Source organism: Petaurus breviceps, unplaced genomic scaffold, assembly GCF_028583685.1.
Source record: "Petaurus breviceps papuanus isolate PSGF00001 unplaced genomic scaffold, PetGlider_PUasm1.0 90895, whole genome shotgun sequence".
NCBI lineage: Eukaryota > Metazoa > Chordata > Mammalia > Diprotodontia > Petauridae > Petaurus > Petaurus breviceps.
The window spans coordinates 26308245-26327084 of NW_027187372.1; the positions used below are offsets into that span (position 1 = coordinate 26308245).

Genomic DNA, 18840 nt, shown 5'->3' on the forward strand with positions numbered 1-18840 from the left:
CTTCTTCTTCTTCTTCTTCTTCTTCTTCTTCTTCTTCTTCTTCTTCTGTGGCTGCTGCTGCTTCTTCATCTCCTTCTTCCCAGAACTTGAACCCGGATCCTCTGAGTCCAAATCTAATGCTCCTTTCCACTGCACCCTTCTGCCTCAACAAATTGAGTTAAACTTTCAGCTAGATGATGCAGTGAATAGAGCACGGGGTTTAGAATCAAGAAGACCTGGGTTCAGATCAAACTTCAGACACTTACTAGCTGTTTGACTCAAATAACGAGCAAGTTATTTAACCTGTTTGCCTCAATTTCCTCACCTGTAAAATGAGCTGGGGAAGGAAATGGCAGTATCTTTGCCAAGAAAAGCCCAAATGGGGTCACAAAGAGTCAGTCATGACTGAAGTGACTGAACAACAGCATCTTTTGTGGATGAGATTGGACCAATCTCTAAAGTCCTTTCCAGCTGTGAAACTTAAGCATTCTCATTTTATAAATGAGGTAACTGAGTCCCATTGAGGAACAGTGACTTGTCCAAAGTCACATAGAAAATCAATGGCAGAACTGTGACTAGACCTCAAGTTTCCTGACATCTAGTCTTGTACTTTTTTTTGCTCAATAGATTTTTTTACCTCCTATTTTTGTTTGCCACCCCTCCAACTTTGCCTCCCAAAATGCCCCAGAACATTTTGTGTAAGGGAACTGGGGAGAAGGCAAGTATTTAGGAATGTTTGGGGCCATCACTGAGGTTTTTCCAGCCCACTTCAGTGGCAAAGTCAATGATATCTTAGGAAAATGTACCAGGAGTAAAAAGGGAGAGAAGGAAAAATGAAGAAGAGAGAAAGGAGGTGAAAGGGAAAAAAGTCCTTGGTTGGTTTTCCTGTATCTTTTCTGCTGGTTTGCAAGTTTTCCTTTTGTCACTGGGCTTGGTGGAGACAAAAGCGAGTCCATTTCGTAAGCCTGTTGTAGGGTGCTCCCCACCCTTCAGCCAGGGCGGGAACTGGGGCACCTTCCCTGGGGGCCTGGGAGAGGCCCTGCTCTGGCTTGTCTGTGCTAAAGTCTTCCTGCCCAGAGTTGACTTCAAATTTGAGACAAAGTGATGAGATCAGGTGGGAAGAGAAGCAAGTGTGCCAGGGGACCTTTGGCAAGCCTCCCCCCTTTCTCCATCCCCCCTACTATCCTTACATACCTAGAAGAGGAAGGGGGGCCTAGGGCTTCTAGCTTCCCTTCAGAAACTCTGTAGATGGACTGGGAACAAGGGTTCAAGGATCTTGGGGCCTTGAATTGAAAGGGAACTCAGAAATCTAGTCCAACCCTCTTTCACAGATGAAGAAATTAGGACTCAAGGATGTGACATATAGTTAATAAATAGGCAACCCAGAATTCAAACCCAGACCTGCCAATTCCAAAGCCAGTCCACTTTCACTTGACATCCACTTGACACATTCACTTGAAAATTTGAAACAGAACAGAAGCCCTAGGTCTATTTTCTATTTTCAGTGATATTCACATTTAATGTATTAGAGTGGAAAATAATTTAAGTGTTAGTTTTTTCAGGGAATCACTATTAACATGGCAAAGGACATAGAATTCTATAAAACAGGGAATCTCCAAGGCTTCTTCCCTCCCTTTCTGGTCCAATCTTAAAAGTCTTCTGCAATTAGGGAGGGCACTCTCAGATTCCATCAGTTTGCCTACTCTAAGCTGGGACCTAGAACCTAGGAACACTTCCTTTATTAGATAAACTCCATGGGGGCAGGGATCACATCTTTTAGAAAATTTTGGAATCTCTCCTCATGCCCAGCACAGAGCTCTGCCTCCAAGAAGGGCTTAATGGGTGAATGTAATTGAATTTATCCACAGAGAGCTCTGCCAGGGTGTTTCCCCTCTCCTCTCAGTGCTGGAAAGGCTTGGTGTGGGGTCGATGGGTGTGCGCCCAATGCGGAGCTCAGCAAGACTTGACTAATGCCAAGTGAGTCATACCTCTCAGCCTCAATTACCATTCTAAGGTGTGACTCCTCAGTTTTCTCTGTCTGGTCTGGCCTGTGCTCAGATGTGGCTGGGTGGGGTAGAGGTGAGGGGTTGGGAAAGACAGTCAGCCAACCCTCTTTGGATGTTCTCTCCTCTTTTCTATATTGGCCTGACCCCATCTAACTCAAGCAGATGGATGCAACTCCTTGGGCCAGATGAATTTCCTCAGAGGTTGCTGTCTCTTAGTCAGGAAGGAAAGGGTCAAGTAGCTTTTGGTTATTTCTCCCTCTTCTGCAGAGGCAGCTTGTCAAGAGAGTGCGGTAAAGTTAAAAAAAAAATAGATCTGGCTCTAGAATCAGAAGTCCTGGGTTCAAATCTATTTCTACCACTTGGTTCTCATCTGTATCTATCCTTATCTGTAAAATAAGGATAATAATAGCACCCTCCTCATTTGCTGTGAGCTTCAAATGGGATAATGTTTTTAAAGCATTTTGTAGACTATGTAAATGTGAGTTATTATTAAGTACAATCTCTCGGGGTTCTCCTAGGAGCCAGAAGGGAGTTTGGTGTTTTTAGACCTTGACATTTTCCCTGCAGAAACCTCTAGTTTTGTTGCAAAGATGCCAATGGAGAGCCCCCCAAGGCAGCCCAGACCCAAAATATCTCCACAAAGGCAGTTTGGTGATAGACTTCTAGGTACTGGGAAAACTTTGAAATATCTATACTCACTTGACCTACTTCAGGCTAAATACCTATAACAGTGTGTGTGTGTGTGTGTGTGTGTGTGTGTGTGTGTGTCTGTCCATAGGGGTGTATGTGTAGGGTGTATATGTATGCATGTACATGGATGTGCTCTATAGAGGAGGCTTATTACACAAGATGGTGGAAGGCCCAGCCAGAAACTCCTCCCTTCATTGTGAAATACTCAGTTGTCTAGCCATCAGGATCAGTTTCTTTCCCCAAGCATTTCCCCCCTGGACAGCCCTTTGGGTTGAATGAGACTCTGGCCTCCTGATCTTCAGAGTCACTGGGTGCCCCTCCACAGAGGCCCAGAGGCCCCTCTCCATGTGTTGATGAATGCTCTGAAAGGAGGGAGCTTTCTTACCTGGCCTTTCAGACCAAAGTTATTGTCCTGCGTGTGGGATTGAGCCAGACATGACACATGAGGAGTGGAGGCAGGGGATAGTCACTTTTTATATAGTGCTTTCAGGTTTGTAAAGTACTCTGTGCACATTATCTCATCTGATCCTCACACTAATCCTGCAAGTGTCTGAGGTGAGATTTGAACTTATGTCTTTCTTCTGGGACCTTGGTCCAATCCACCATATTGCTTCCCAGAATGAAGCAACCTCTGTCAGAGGAAAGGAATTGAACTAACTGGAACCCAGAGCCCAGGGAGCAGCATGAACAAGAGTCCTGAAGAGCTGGGTATATCTCTGAGGATTCACAGGATTACTGAGTGTTGGAAGCCTCTAAGACACCTCATCTTCCTTCTCTCTCTTCTCTAAGTAGGATAGCTCATAAACCAGCGAACTTGGGGATGGTCTCCAAGGAAGGCAATTCCATAGCTTCCCTCAATCAAACCTCTGCTCTGACATCACCAGACCCATGCATTTGGGAACTTTTTTGTCATCCAGAGTCCACATGTCCCCTTTTTGCCCCTGACCTGTCCTGGCCTTCTGCATGGTCCAGAAACTTACCCTGAGAAATTTCAAAGAAGTCAGGAAGGTGATTGTTGAGTTAGAGTGGTATTCACAAGTAACCAGTGAAAACCATGGTGGCATTGGAGGATGTGGATGAGAACTTCCTTTTCTCAGTTAGATTATGAAGTTTATTTGTCTGAAGTGGCCCATATTGGGTTGGGCTTTTCTTTCCAAATCAAACAAGAGAACTTTGGTGGTCATGTTGTCTACCCTTTACCCTTCAGCCTTCTGTGACCCTCAGAATTCTTTCTAGTGGACACAGATACTGCCCAACAAGGTGCCACAGGAGCCACAAACTCCACACTCCATATGGGAGCTAAGAGATGAAGAAAGATCCTCTTAAAAGAGACAATTTCTACAGTCTGTCGTAGTTTGAGATGCTGTCTGGAAGAAAGCCTGGAATCAGTTGCTTGGCCCAGCTCAGTCATTCAAGAATATACTCTTTGAGTGGTAGGCCCATTGGCCAGACTTTGAGCCCAGTATCCTAGAGAAGAAAAGTGCTTTCCTTTGTGAAGGTAACATGGCTGGAATCGTAATCTTTTAGGTGAAGACAATACTTTCTCACAAGATCCATTAAGTGAAAAGAAAATGTAATGGGTGAGCCTATATTTTATTTCTATTATGAGTACTTCAGGCAATATGAATTTTTAAAATTGAATTATGTAGATAAACTTGCTAGTGAAGAGCAGTTCCATTTCCATTTTCCATATAGTTCATAGAAGTGGCTGTAATAAATATCATTTGGGGCTTTTTTGGGGGAGGGAAGAGCTGAATACCATGTTTTTTCTACATGGGCTTGATTCAAAGTATTAAATTTTTTAAAAGGTTTTTTTTTTTTTTAACATTTCACATGATAACAGATTTATAGCTGGAAGAAACCTTAGAAGCCATGGAGTCCAACTCCCTCATGTTGCAGATTAGGAAACTGAAGCACAGAGAGTTTAGTGACTTGCTCAGGGACACACAGCTAGTAAATGTCTTTGGTAGGATTTGAGCCTGGCTTTTCCTGACCTCAAGCCTAGTACGCAATCTAGTATGCTTTGCCCAATCTCATTCGGTGTTACGACTTGTCTGATTTCCCTGTACCACCTCAAAGCAGAGTTCTTTCTAAGCAGTTCATAATCATTTATCAATGTCTTTTGGGGAAATGATATCACCACTGAGTATTCTAGTGATACTGGTAGGAGATACCAGGAGAATAGACAACATGGTCCTAAGACATGCTTAAAGAGATCAGCCTAATCTAGGCAGCACATACATACACATGTATGTACACACATGTACACCCACATGTACACATACATGCAGTCGTTCTTTGAAGTTTGGCTCTTTCCCCATCACATGTAAACAGAGCAAGGACACACCCCTATCTGATAAATGCTATCACTGAAGCGCCATCACAGGGCACTGATCTTGGAAGCACAGGACTTGAGTTCAAATCCCAGCTTTGCCACTTAACCCCTGTAGGACCTTGGGCAAGTCACTATCTTTCTGGGTCTCAGTTTCCTCATCTGTAAAATAAGGGGGTTGGACTAGATATCCTCTGATATTCTTTCCATCTCTAGACCTTTGATCCTATGAGCTCTGATCCTAGGAGGTGGCATTTAGAGTAGGAATGAGGGGTATAATTATCTCCTTGGGGGCTCTTGGCTGTGCCTTTGAGGAGATGGGCATCTCTCTCTGGAGGCTGACTGCCCCTCAGCTATGGTGTCACTTTGGTTGTGACTCAGGGCATTAAATTAACCCCCAACTGTATCAGGGTGCTGAGTCAGTCTTGGCGGGCTCAATGATGCTGACTTTCTTTCCTACCAGCTGCTGCCCTTTCCTGGGCTTCTCCTTTCTCTGCACTCTTTCAGCAAGGGCTCAGGCATCACTTGCAGAGTAGGCTTGCCACGTGATACACGTGGTAAACCTTAAAGCACCATCCACGATGGTTGTTATTATTAATGATAATAATGCTTAAGCTGTGGCAGCTGGTAATGGGCTTGAAGGTTTGCAAAGCAATTTTTATGTATTAATCCCCTTTAATCTTCAAAACCATCCTCTGAGGTAGGTTGCCCAGGGATCATTAGCCCCATTTTACATAAGATGCAGAGAAATTATGTGACTTGCTCATATCACACAGGTAGTCGATGTCAAGGTCAGGATTCAAACTCAGGTCTCTCCAGACTCCAAGTTTGGAGCTCTTTCCATTACACTGTGTTGCCTCTCCAAGACTCCCCAAGCACCCAAGTTTATTTGCATGTCATTTGCATAGCAAGCTAAGATTAATATCTCACATTCATATAGCCCTTTATATTTCACAAAGTACCTTTCTCACTATAGCACCAGAGGAAGATATTACAAGTATTATCCCCAATTTATTTATTTTTATTGATTTTTGCTTTTTAGAGGGTAATTGGGGCTAAGTGACTTGCCCAAGGTCACAAAGCTAGTTTTTGTGTTAAGTGTCTGAGGCCGGATTTGAACTCAGGTCCTTCTGACTCCAGTGCTAGTGTTCTATTCACTGCACCACCTAGCCATCCCAATTTATAAACAAGATAAGTTTCAGAAAGTTTAAGTGATTTATCCCAGGTCACTTTTGTAGTAAGTAGCTGAGCTAGATGTTCTTAATGTTAATCTAATACCCTGCCCAGTATGTGACCTTCCATAGTCTTCTATATATTTTTAATTTAGTGACAAAATATCTGGATATTCTTTTACTCCAATCTTGGTCATTCTCCTCCTAAGTCAGTTTGGGCTGAATCAGTGTAGAGGAAAAGCTGGTTAACGCTTATCTACAGGCCTCTCCTCCCCCTCCCACCTTTGCCTGAAGTCCTAATAAGGAGGGGTAGGAGGAAAGGTTGGGCTTAGGGAGCAATCAGCTAACCTTTATTGAGTATCTACTGTGTGCCAAGTCTTGTAAAGTCAAACCCCACGTTGTGCCATTAACTGTACTGAGAAAATGTTAGACAAAGCAATGCAAGAGGTAGTTATCCCCGTAGGAGCAATCTTATGGAAAGAGACATTTGGTGGACAGGTTATGGTAGGGTTTCACAGCTTCACAAAGGAATGTTAATATTATTGGGAAACACAGTCAGTCCCATTAACCCTTTTTTTTTTTAAATCTGAAAAAGATATGAGGGTTTTAGTAGACTTCAAGAGCTCAATGTGAGTCACCATTATTTGACAGCCAAAAAATAGTGGGATCTTAGGTTGGATAAAAATGGCGATAGCACCTCACCCTCTGCCTTGATGGGACCTCACCAAAAAAGATGTGGTCAATTTCTCAGTGTCCCATTTTAGAAATGATGCAGGTAAGCTGGAGGAGAGCAACCATGTTGATGAAAGGCCTTTTCATCATACTGTATAAAGATCTGTTGAAGTTAACTGGGGATATTTAGCCTAGAGAAGAGACCTTGCCCTAAGTGGTACAGTGCATGGAGCAGGGGACCTGGGGTCAAGAGTTCAAATTTGACCCCAGATATTTAGTAGGTGTGTTACCTTGGGTAAGTCACTTAACTTCTATCTGCCTCAGTTTCCTCATTGGCAAGATGGGGAGAAAAAAAATAGTACCTACCTCCCAGGGTTGTTATGTGAGGATTAAATGAGAGAATATATGTAACATGTTATAGGGCAGCAAGGCAGAAAACAGCGCTTAGAATCAGCAAGACTCATCTTCCTGAGTTTGAATGTGACCTCAGACACTGCCTAGCTGTGTGACCCTGGGCAAGTCACTTTACCCTGTTTACCTCAGTTTCCTCATCTGTCAAATGAGCTGGAGAAGGAAATGACAGAACATGCCAGTATCTCTACCAAGAAAACCCCAAATGTCATCACAAAGAGTCAGGCATGACTATAAAATGACTGAACTGAATAGAACCGAACCTTATACAGTATATACCTGTGCTAGAAATCTTGTAGGGGAGATCTGGTGGGGTGGAGTCATTGAGATAGAAAACATGTCTCAGTTGTCAAGGCATGACTAATTCTGTCTCTTTTTTTTCATCTTTGGGGGAAAGGAGAGTGATGAGAGTCTTGTGAGAAAAGCTTATGAATTGCACCCTTAACTTCTGTGAAACAGACAGTGTATGTGTATGCCTACACTTTGAAAGACTAATGTTACTGAAAATGTCCATGTTGAGTGCTTTGCTGGGGTGTGTGACTGTGTAGGGAAGAGCAGGGTGTGTCCTCCTGGTAGCCTGTTTAGCAGGCCACACCTTGCTAGCAAAAGCTTCTTTTCAAATGGGCTAATCACTGGGATACACACACACACACACACACACACACACACACACACACACATTCTTTTCATCTGGGTCTGCCAATGGGCATATAAGTTTTTGCTGGTTGGGAAACCAGAGACCTGGGATAGAATATGGCCAAGAGCCCCTGAAGTGTTGATCAACAGGGGCATGTTTTGCCCAACTTGTTCCAATTGGATGGGACAGAGGGCAAAGGAGAGGGGAGTATCTGGTTCATTGCAGAGGGGAGGAAAGGATCTGATCCATTTCAAGAGCCAGTTGATAATATCCTTGTAAACCTGCCAAATCAACAGGGTCATCCCAATTTCCATCAGCGTGCCAAATTTGTATGGTAGCTCCCTATGCTGCTGAGACTGGGAGACCCCAAGTCCTGCCTGTAATCCACACAAAGCCTCTGCCCATGACACAAAATGTTTAAGACAAATCAAGGCAACAAGTATTATGGAGTATCAGCACTATATTAGGCACTGTAAGAAATGTGGGATAAGGAGTTTAGATTCTAGTTGGGGAGATGAGGTCTCTCTGCATGAAACAGAGAACAATACAAGGCTATTTACCAGTGAGTTTTCATTTATGCGACACAGACTATTTGTAGGGATTCTGAGAAGGGAATGATCAGTAGGGTTCTTAGGGAAAGCCAAAGGAGCTTTCTGGAAGAAAGGATAGACTGTGGGATTGGGTGAGAGAAGGGAATGAGAAAGTATTCATCAGGATTGATGAACAGCATGAGTAGTGACAGAGTTAGGAATGTAAATGGCTGATGAGTGGTGAGGAGAAAGAAAAGGAAGTCTCTGGAATGGGAGTCAGGAGGGTTCAAATTCTGTCTCAGACACGAGCTATGTCACTCTGGGCAAGTCACTTAACCATTCTCAGTGCCATTTTCCGTATTGGTAAAAACTGGACTGAGACACTACTGTTTTGAGGAGAGTGCTTTGTAAAGTAAAAAGCATTATGAGCCATTCTGGTTCATCTTTCCATTCCTAGAAGAAACAGAGGAAGGGAAAAAGAGAGAGTAAAGAAGGCATAAATTTACAGGGATAGAATCAGTTGCACGTGAGGAACTAGGTAAACAGATAAGTTGAAGGCTAGAGCTAAGAGAAAGACAAAGGAGATAGTTGAGGGAGAGCTCTGTTAAGGAGTGGCCCAGAGAGGTGCCAAGCTTTACAATGCTGGGCTCCATGCCTCCTTGAAGACTGCTCTGATGCTCTGGGTTGAAGAAACACATGTATATGAATATAGCCTTGGGCTCCCTCATGGGTCCTTCAAACCATTCAGCCTCCAACTAGTGCTGGACCCTAGCTGAATGGTTCGGCTTTATCCCCTACAAAGTGGAATTCTCTGGCTAAACTCATCAGCCATCCAGCCATGCCACTACTAGGATGTCCTGATCCTTGGCTTTCCTGGAGGCTGCTGTCTCACGTGAGCATAGATGAGAACCAGACAGGTGTGTATGTTTCGTTTTCTTTTGTATTCTAAAGTGACGCTACAGAGAACGATCGATATCTGTGTGTGGGAGTGGACTGGAAAGCCAAGACCTAGCCAACAAGTCTTTCTCCTAGATGAATGTTAAACACTGACACACACTGGCTTTTGATTTCCAGGTTGAGCTACTCTTTGCTGAGCCTCAGTCTGTGCAGAATTCAGGAATGGCCAGAGGTCTTTACTCATAAGAGCCCCTCTATCTCTGGATGCTGAAGGCTGTTCATGGTTTCATGACTATGAAGAATGATCCACAATGGAAAAGAAGAATGGGGGTAGAATATTGGACATTGGACAAGGGAAGGCCTGTGTTCAAATCCTGAATCTGATACATGCTAGCTAAGTGACTTTGGGCAAAAGCTGAGCCTCAGCTTTCTCCTCAGTTAAATGGGAATAATAAAACCAGTAGGATTTGCCTCAGAGGTAGCATGCCTTGAGGGGGTAGAGGTCCATTTGGGTTTGGAGTCAAGGAGTCTGACGTATAGTATCTGTGTGACCTTGGGAAAATTATTTAGCCTTTTGATGCCCTCAGAAATTCTCTGAGGCTCTAAGTTACAGAGGATTTGCATGGAAGGAGTTTCTGCATCAGTAGTTTCCTATCATTGCTCAATCATTCAGTTCTGTCATTCTGTTGTGTCTATACTAAGACAAATAAGAGACAGAACCATAGAAATCTATCTATCATTGGATGTTCATTTATGCAGTACAGACTCTATTTGTAGAAATGATCCTGGGACAAGTCGATATGTTGCTATTGTTTTTGTATTTGTTGACCCATTGAACATCATTATGACTTATTTTTGGTGGTGCCATTTTGCTTGAAGCTCTACCTTCTGTTTCTTCATCCTTCCTCATAGTTTCCTCTTATTTCAACTCTGTGTGAGAATTCCATTCCTCTTTGTCATTCTCTGTAGATATGCTTGCCTAAGGAAGTTCATGACAATGGGCATCAGGGCCAAAAGAACTTCAAGGTTGGGGAATCCCATCCTGCTGATCTGGGGTGTTGGGGGCAATATTGGTGAAGCTGTCTGAGGAGCCATTTGGGGTCAAAAATAAACACCATTAAAAAACCCATAAAGAATGGATATATGTGGGTGAGGAATGAGGAGAGGGAGAGCTGAGCTCTGGAGAGGTAAGCCTGGTCATTCAGCCATAAAGGAGCCTGAAAATAATCTTCCTTTTCCCATGATCCCCATCTCCAGACACTTAGGCTATATCTGCCCTCAGAAGGACAGAGTTATTCTGAGGACCATTCAATCATAATCTTTCAGTCAAACCAGTCAGCTTAGTTCATCTACTGGGTGGGGGGGATGCAGTTATAAAAGCTGACATTGTCATGTCTTTACTCTCATACCCGATATAACTACCCCCATATTTATTCCTCTTAGGGAAGTGGAGATAGCTAGGATTGTTATCCATTCACGTGCTTGATTTAGCCCCAAGCATGGCATGGCAATGACATCATATCCTGTCTGCCAGCCTCACAGAGAAGGAGGGAAGAAGGGAAACAACATTTGTGACTTGCCTGCTATGTGCCAGGCTTTACAAATATTATCTAATTTGATCCTCACAACAACCCTGAGAAATGGGTGCCATTGTTAGCCTCATCTTACAGTTGGGAAAATAGAGGCCGACAGGACTTGAGTGACTTTCCCAGGATCACACAGCTAGTAAGTGAAATTCAAACTCAGGTCTTCTTGACTTTAGGTCTAGTACTCTCTATCCACTGTACCATCTGGCCGCCTCTCTCAAAAAAGAACATGTCACCATTATTTACCTTTTAGGATACTGCTAATCTGATCTCAGAGTCACAGTCACACTCATAGTCAATACACATTTATTAAGCACCTACTATGTGCCAGTCACAGTACTAAGCTCTGGGGATAAAAATAAGAAAAAGAACACTAATCCTTATCCTTAAGGAGCTTACAGTCTGATGGGGGAAGACATTACACAGGGAAGCTGAAAAGGCTTCCAGAGTGTCCCACTGGTTTGAGATGAAGGCAGCATAAGGAGATGCTGTCTTCACCCCTTCTTTCATGGGCTGTTTCTCCAAATATTGAGCTCCGAGGAAGTGGAAATCCTTAGATTTCCAAGACGCCACCATCATTACAGCCTTTGAGAAGAAAGCTGGGAAAGTTGAATGTGGCAATTATCACAGATTTCACATGGATTAGATAGCTGTCTGGGGGTAGGGAAGGCATGGTTAGAAACCTCTCAGTCTTGGTTGTGAACCTGAGATTCATCATGTTTCTGTATGAGCACCAGGCTTGTCTAAACAGATCTCCTGGGTCCCTCTGGGCTTGAGTGTTGAGAGATATGAGGTTAAAGAAAAGGAGAATTTTTCTTCTTAATTTATGATTTTTATCCCAATGTATGGCCTCAGTGAGTTCAGCAAAATTGGTGAGCTCCTGTGTTCAGAGATGGATGGTCAGCTTTCAGGGATTGATGGCCCATTCCCATGACTCAATATAACTCAAAGAGTGATTATTAGACAGTTACTATGTGTGAGGCACTATGCTACATGCTAGGGAAACAAAAGACCAGAATGGTCCCTACTCTCCAAGAGCTTTAGATGGTCAGTGCTCATGACATCCCAAGCTCACCTTCTTGGGTATTGGTGACATCTGCTGTGACATCAGCAGAGGTCATGGCTACGTTGGGTGGCAGTGAGGCATCCCAGCTGGCTGTCTACTTTTCCATCCCTAATCACCAACATCCTCTGTCTTACAGGCCACCAGAACAGTGCCCAGTGAATCAGCAAGTATCTATTAAGAAGACAATCCCTAATCCCAAGGAGTTTATGTTCTAGTAGTCCAGATTCCTCGCATGTAGTCCACACGTGTTGTGACCTAAAAGGGTATTTAGTTATTCCTTTTAACACTCAGGAGGGCAAAATTGGAAAGAGAGGCTTGCTCAGAGGGGATGAGCACGTGGAGTTCTTAGTGGCTTGTCAGAGATGTATTCCCCAGGTACCTCTGACTGAGAACAATGGGATTCCCTGTTGCATTTCCATGAAATGCTTTTAACACACAGTGCAGGAGCTGTTGGCTTTCCTTCCAGCCACCTGCTCCCAGGAGAAGAATGGTGAAGGCAGGGTGTGGCTGCTAGCTGGTATGACTCCCACAGACCTGGGAGAGGACTAATTGTATATTTGTGCTTAACATTTGTAGAGCAGTCATTTAGAATCCTAGAATGCTAGAGCTAGTCCAGGCCTCTCATTTCACAGATCAGGAAACTGAGGCCCAGGCAAAGGGTTACAGTTAGTGGCTAAGGTTGGAGTAGGAGCCCAGGCTTTGAGTGGCTGTGGCCCTGGGTCCTTTCCAGCTGACTATATTATTCTTCCACTCAATGTCCAAGCACTCAGGAAACCCCCAAGACCCGATCTTTGCTTTCCTGGCCCTTGTTTCTTCTCCTTCATTACCTCTAGTGACATAATGGTGACAGGTTGTGTAGACCCAGCCTGGGGAAGAAAACTGGACGATGCCTGGGTATATTCAACCTTGGTTTCAGTCCGATGCCTACAAGATTTAGAGCTGGAAAGGATATCCTAGGTCAACTAGTACAACTCTCTCGTTTTACAGATGGGCAGACTGAAGACGAGGGAAGATGAGTGAGTTGTCTAAGATCAGACAGGTAATATGTCTCAGAGGGAGGATTTGAACCCAGATCCTCTGATTCTAGAGTCAGCTTGCATTCTCTTACATGACAGACAGAGGAGGGAGACCATCAATGACAAAGCTAACAGTTCATGGCTTCTGAATTTTGTATTCAACTTCGGGTTTTGGAGCCCATCCTTCAATCCTCCAGGCTGCTGACACCTGGGAGTTGAAGCCACAGCCTTGGTCTCCTGTTTCTCTAAGCAGGTATAGCCAGAGATAAGACTCTCCCACAGTAGATCAAAGGGTAAGAGAATGAATGAAGGAGCCACAAGGGAGCTGGTCTGGAAGGGGGAATTACCTGGTGATTACCTAACGCCAGCACCTATGCTGGGTGGGAGGGCGAGTTCTGGGCTGCTGGACTTGGCTCGGGCTCATCTTCTGAAAGGTGAATCCCAAGTCACCACCTGCGTGGAGAAGTTTTCTCAGGCAGGATGTTGATCCTTCAGTCTGAGAGCAAGTCAGAGCAGATCTGAGCCAAAGAAGCCTTGAGAGCTCATGGGAAAAACAGCAGTGGACAGTTCGGTTCCCAAAGCCTGCAGCTTTGTAGAGCTCCTCCTCGGTGGAACTTGGCTCCTGGGTGTTAAAATGGAATCTGTTCTGTGCCTCATTGTCCTTTGTTCTCTGAGATGACTGGATTATTTCTCATACCAAGCTTCCCACAGCTGTCATCTGTGTCATTAAGAATGAGGAATGCTTGAATTGCCTCATTCACACCCTCTACAAGCCCACCTCATTGCAGCCAGGATGCCCAAACAAGGAGAGGCTATGGTTACCCTCCATCAGTGAGTGTCCTTCAAGGTGGATGGTCCAATCACTAAGCTATCTTCCTCTGGGAGGTGGCCCCAAGGATCTGCCTTGCAGCTCTCCACCTCCTTAAATAAAGAGATATATCCTTTAAATAGGAAGGGGCAGAATATCAGAGCCATAAACTACACTCCACCACTCCAACTCTTATATTCTCCATTTCCAAGGGCAGTGAGCCCACAAAGGCAACCAGCTCTTTCTGAAGGGAGACCCTGTCTTGCTATTAACTCTTTTTCTGAACTATCCACCTTAGCTTTCTGGTCAGAATCATTGTAAATCTTTCCAGGGCTCTGATTGCAAAGCCTGTCTGTTCCTGCCAGATGCTGGGGTGGGTAATAGTGAGTTAGTGGGGCTAACAGCAGTTTGGTGAGTCTGATTCCCAGAGGCTTCACCAAAATAAGGCACCTTGAGAAGACCTTTTCCCTCTACATCCTTGTTAGATGTTGGAAATCAGTATAAGTAGGACTCACTGAAATTATCTTGGATGGATTGATTCTGCCGTGAAGAATCAACGTAGGCTCACCTCTGCTCAATCCAATCAACAAATAGTTATTCAGCACCTACTATGGCAGGTGTTAGGGATAAAGTGACAAACACTGCCTGTCCTCAAGGAGCTAATATTTTACTAGGGAATGCAAGAGGTAGAAGACAAATAAATGCAAGAAAATTTGAAGGGAGGGAGAACACTGACTAGTAGAGGGATCAGGAAAGGTTTCCCACCAGAAGTGATAGCTGAGCTAAACTTGAAGGAAGCTGGTGATTCTAAGAGCCAAGACAAGGGAGTCTATTTCAAGTATGGGAGGCAGCAAAGACCCAGAGATGGTAGATGGAATGCTTAGCTTGAGGAATAGAATTAGGTCAGTTTGGTTGGAACACAGAGTGTGGAAAGGTAGGAAAATATGAAATTGATTTAGAAAGATAGCTTGGGACCAGATTGTAAAGGGCTTTAAATGCTAAATTGAGGAGGGTTGTTTATTTTTTTTTAATCTCAGGAGCAATAGGGAGAATTTTTGAGCTGAGATCAGACCTATATTTTAGGAAGATTATCCTGTTAGCCCTAGATTGGAGAGGAGGCAATACTGGAATCAGGTAGAGTAACTGAAAGACGCTTATAATTTTTGTTGCCCAGAGAAGATCTTGAAGACGTGAACTGAGCAGGGGAGGTACATAAATGGAGAAGAGGGGCGATATTGGGAGATAAGGTCAACCAGCCTTGGCAACTGAATGGATTTGAGGGTAGTGGATTTGGGGATAGTGCTTTACTGGCTGCTGGTTTTCTTGCTTCCCTGAGGACCCAACTTCCATATTGTTTATCCCATTTGGTTTATTCTAACTGATCCATGAATTTGAGATTTGGGTCACTAGCCTTCCTTTGTGTCTCTCTTCTCAATTCCAAATCAATCAAGACACATTTATTAAATACCTGCTGTGTACCAGGTATGCTTCTAGGCTCTGGGAATACACAAAAGGCAAGGAGCTTACATTTTAATGTCTGAGAAGGAAAATAATTTGGTAGAGAGGACTGGAGAAAAACCACATCTCTAGGTGGGAAGAGGAAAGCAAAGTCCATGGAAGAGTAAATCCTGGATTTTCCAATCAGGAATTAAATCTTTGAGTTTAGGAGACAGGGTCCAAGGTGAAGGGAGGAGCCTTAATTGCAAGACCAAAGACTTTTCATGTACAGCTCAAATAATGAATATTAATGACTATGTTTTGACTCAGCTTGACCAGTATCCAGCACAGCTTATCTTGGTAAATTTTCTCTCTTCAAAAGCCAGTGTGAGGATGGAAGGGTGCTGATGCATCCTGGGACCTAACCACAATGAAGAAAGATCCTTGAGAATGGCCATTGTTTCATACAGCTTTTGTAATCCCTAAACACATAATAGAGGATCAGTTAATATATGAGGAATTGAACAATAGGCTAGGGCTTATACTGGGGATCAGAGTACATGGTATAAGAGGAGACATCCTTGCCTTCAAGGACTTTGTCTTCTTAGTGGGGAAAGAGGAAATAAATGTGTTTTCCTCCATAGAAGTAGCACTGAGGAACAACTTTTGATAATAAGAACAGGGGAAAATTAAATTTTTTTATATTTTTAGATATCCAAAATCTGGAGCAGCTAGGAGGCACAATGGATAGAGCACTGATCCTAGAGTCAGGAGGACTTGGGTTCAAATCCAACCATAGGCACTTACTAGTTGTGTGACGCTGGACAAGTCACTGAACACTGATTGCTCTTCCCTTCCCCTCCTCCACCAAATCCGTTGTAAGCCTAAAGGCGTGTCTGTCCTGAGGCAGTTTGGCCATGGTAGTATTGGGGTTCTTACTTTCATTATAGCAGATACTAGAAGAGCTAGGGAAAGGAGAACACAGGTCCTCAAGGACCCCCTCCTCTGCCTCTCAAGAGGACTGGGCAGGGCTGTGCCTGGTTCCTATCTGTTCCTGGGGGAGTGCCATTTTCCATTATCTAATTGGTGTCTTTCTCCCCTGTTGAATGTAAAAATTCCTCTACCTACCTCCTACTTCATAGAGTTGTTGTGAGGGGAATGTTTTGTAAACCCTTTTGTAAACTTTGTGAAGTGTAACATCAGTGAGCTGCTGTTATTATTAGCTATATATATATTTTTTTTCCCATTAAAGTCTTACTCTGATGCTTCATCACTTTACTTTTCTGGCCTCAGTGGTCTCATCTGCAAAATAGGTATAAAGCTACTTGTAGAAGGGTTACCGTGGCAGTTGTATATGTAACGCACTCTCTAAACTTTAAAGCACTTCATGAATGTCAGTGGTTGCTGTTATTATTGCTATGTTATCATTCATCTTTTCCTCATCTTTTTCTTTTGAAGGAGAATGAGTTGACTTTTTAACTGTTTCAGGGTAAGTAGGATGTTTTCTGATCAACTTCACATCCCAACATTTCTGTTGTGAACAACTTATGTCAGGGAAAGGGAGGTACTACCTCACACGGAGGCACTAGAATGAATGGAGGGACTCTCACTAAGAAGAGGAGAGGCTAAGACTGCAGGGTGACAGATAAATCTTCTTGTAGAAGGACAACACGGACATATCGAAGAGAGTAAATGCCATGCTTTGGGCTCACCTGTAGCTTTGTCTTTTTTATGAGATTCATGGAAAAGTCTGGGCACAAGTCACTATCTTGCTATTATTCTGTTTAAAATTCTGCAGACACTTAGGCAGGTTATTAAGACTATTAGGTAACACTAGATAGGTGGCATAGTTGGTAGACTTCTGGACTTGGAATCAGGAAGATCTGAGTTCAAAACTTGACTCAAATACTTACTGTGTTAGTCTGGGCATCCTTAATTTTCTCATCTGCAAAATGGGTCTAATGATAACACCAGTACCCCAGGTGGCATGGAAAGAGCGCCAGGCCTGGAGTTAGGGAGACTCATCTTCCAGAGTTCAAATATGGCCTCAGATATTTACTATTTGTGTGACCTTGGGCAAGTCACTTAACATTGCTTGCCTCAGTTTCCTCAGCTGTAAAATGAGCTAGAGAAGGAAATGGCAAACCACTTCAGTGTCATTGCCAAGAAAACCCAAATGGGGTCACAAAGAGTGACTTTGGGCAAATCACTTAACCCCAATTGCCCTCCAAAAGGCAAAAAAAAAGAGAGAGTTGCCTAGACCAGGTGTTAAACAGGCAACCAGAGAGAAACATGTGGCCCACACCACCCCCAGGTGTGGCCTGAATCAGATTAAAATGTCATTCCTTGCTGATTTTGTGACTGATGTATTAATTAAAATAGATTCATGGATGATAGATAGATAAATGGATAGATATAGATAGATAGATAGATAGATAGATAGATAGATAGATAGATAGATAGATAGATTGACAGACAGATAAACATATATGATTTTCTAAGTCAATATGTAACACACAGGATGGCATTATGAATGGTTTAGTGGCCTGTTTCTATTTGAGTGTGACTCCACTGAGAGATCAAGGGAGTGGTTCAGGGTCACTCAGCCTGTGACAGTACTCAGGCTCTCCTGGCTTTAGGGACGCTCTGTCCACTATACCCCCCTCCTCTCTTCTTTTACAAGATCTCTGTATTTTGAAAGCTGTTCTTTTCATGAAGGTTGGAGAGTATGAGTACCTGGTTATGGCAGCATCTCTTAGGATGTTGTACTTAAATTTTTATGGGACAAGGCAAGTTTGGGTGATGCTGGATAACAGCTTTGTTTGTTGCTCTGGGTCTCATACAGTCTGCTAAATTCTCAAGAATGTTTTGAGATATCTATTTGTAGTGTGGGGGTTTGTTATTGGTTAGTTTATGGAAGGTGAAGAGCTGTCAATGTATAATTATAGTGAGAGGTTATGGATTACTAAGTTTGTTGTTGTTGTTAGTACTGCTACAGGGTACGACCTTGTATTTATGACCATTGAGCACAAACTCTGACAGGTCCTACAAAGCCAGAAGGGCTTCTGTTCTGGACCAGCCTAGCAAAGCTCAGAAAGGCCAGCACTAGAAAGTCAGCCATGAGGGGACGGATGTTTTTTGAGGGGGAGGAATTGGAGATAGGGAGCATCACGACTCATGAAGGCTATGACCTAAGACATGGGGAGTTTTCCATTGGCATCAATGGAAAGAAAACCCATATTGACAAGGAATACTCATTTGATGATGAGGTACCTGTGTTGTTGAGGGGATTTTCACGCTTTCCCTTGAGGTATTGAAGTAAGTATTATCATCATTATTTTGGGTGATCTGTTGCCTGAAGTCCCCTATGTTTAGGGTGCAGTTAGCTTTAGCCAGTAGACTGGGAAATCCCCCACGATACCTCATCTGGGGATCAGAGGTGTTCTATGTGATGTCATTGGGGAAGTGTGACTGGTAGTACCAACCAATCTTTCCATCTATTATCAGCCATCTGGGACAGCCTGAATTTCCCCATGAGACAAGGTAAAAGCCTCCTGGGTAACATGAGGTTACATAGACCACTTTTTGACCCAGAAAATTG

At 43.5% G+C, this 18840-nt stretch overlaps 1 protein-coding gene across 2 annotated transcripts in view; it reads left to right on the top strand.

Annotated features, from left to right (window-relative positions):
* Positions 1 to 18840, top strand: part of PKP1 (plakophilin 1) — an 80611-nt gene that overhangs the window by 30192 nt on the left and 31579 nt on the right. The gene's annotated exons all lie outside the window — the stretch shown is intronic.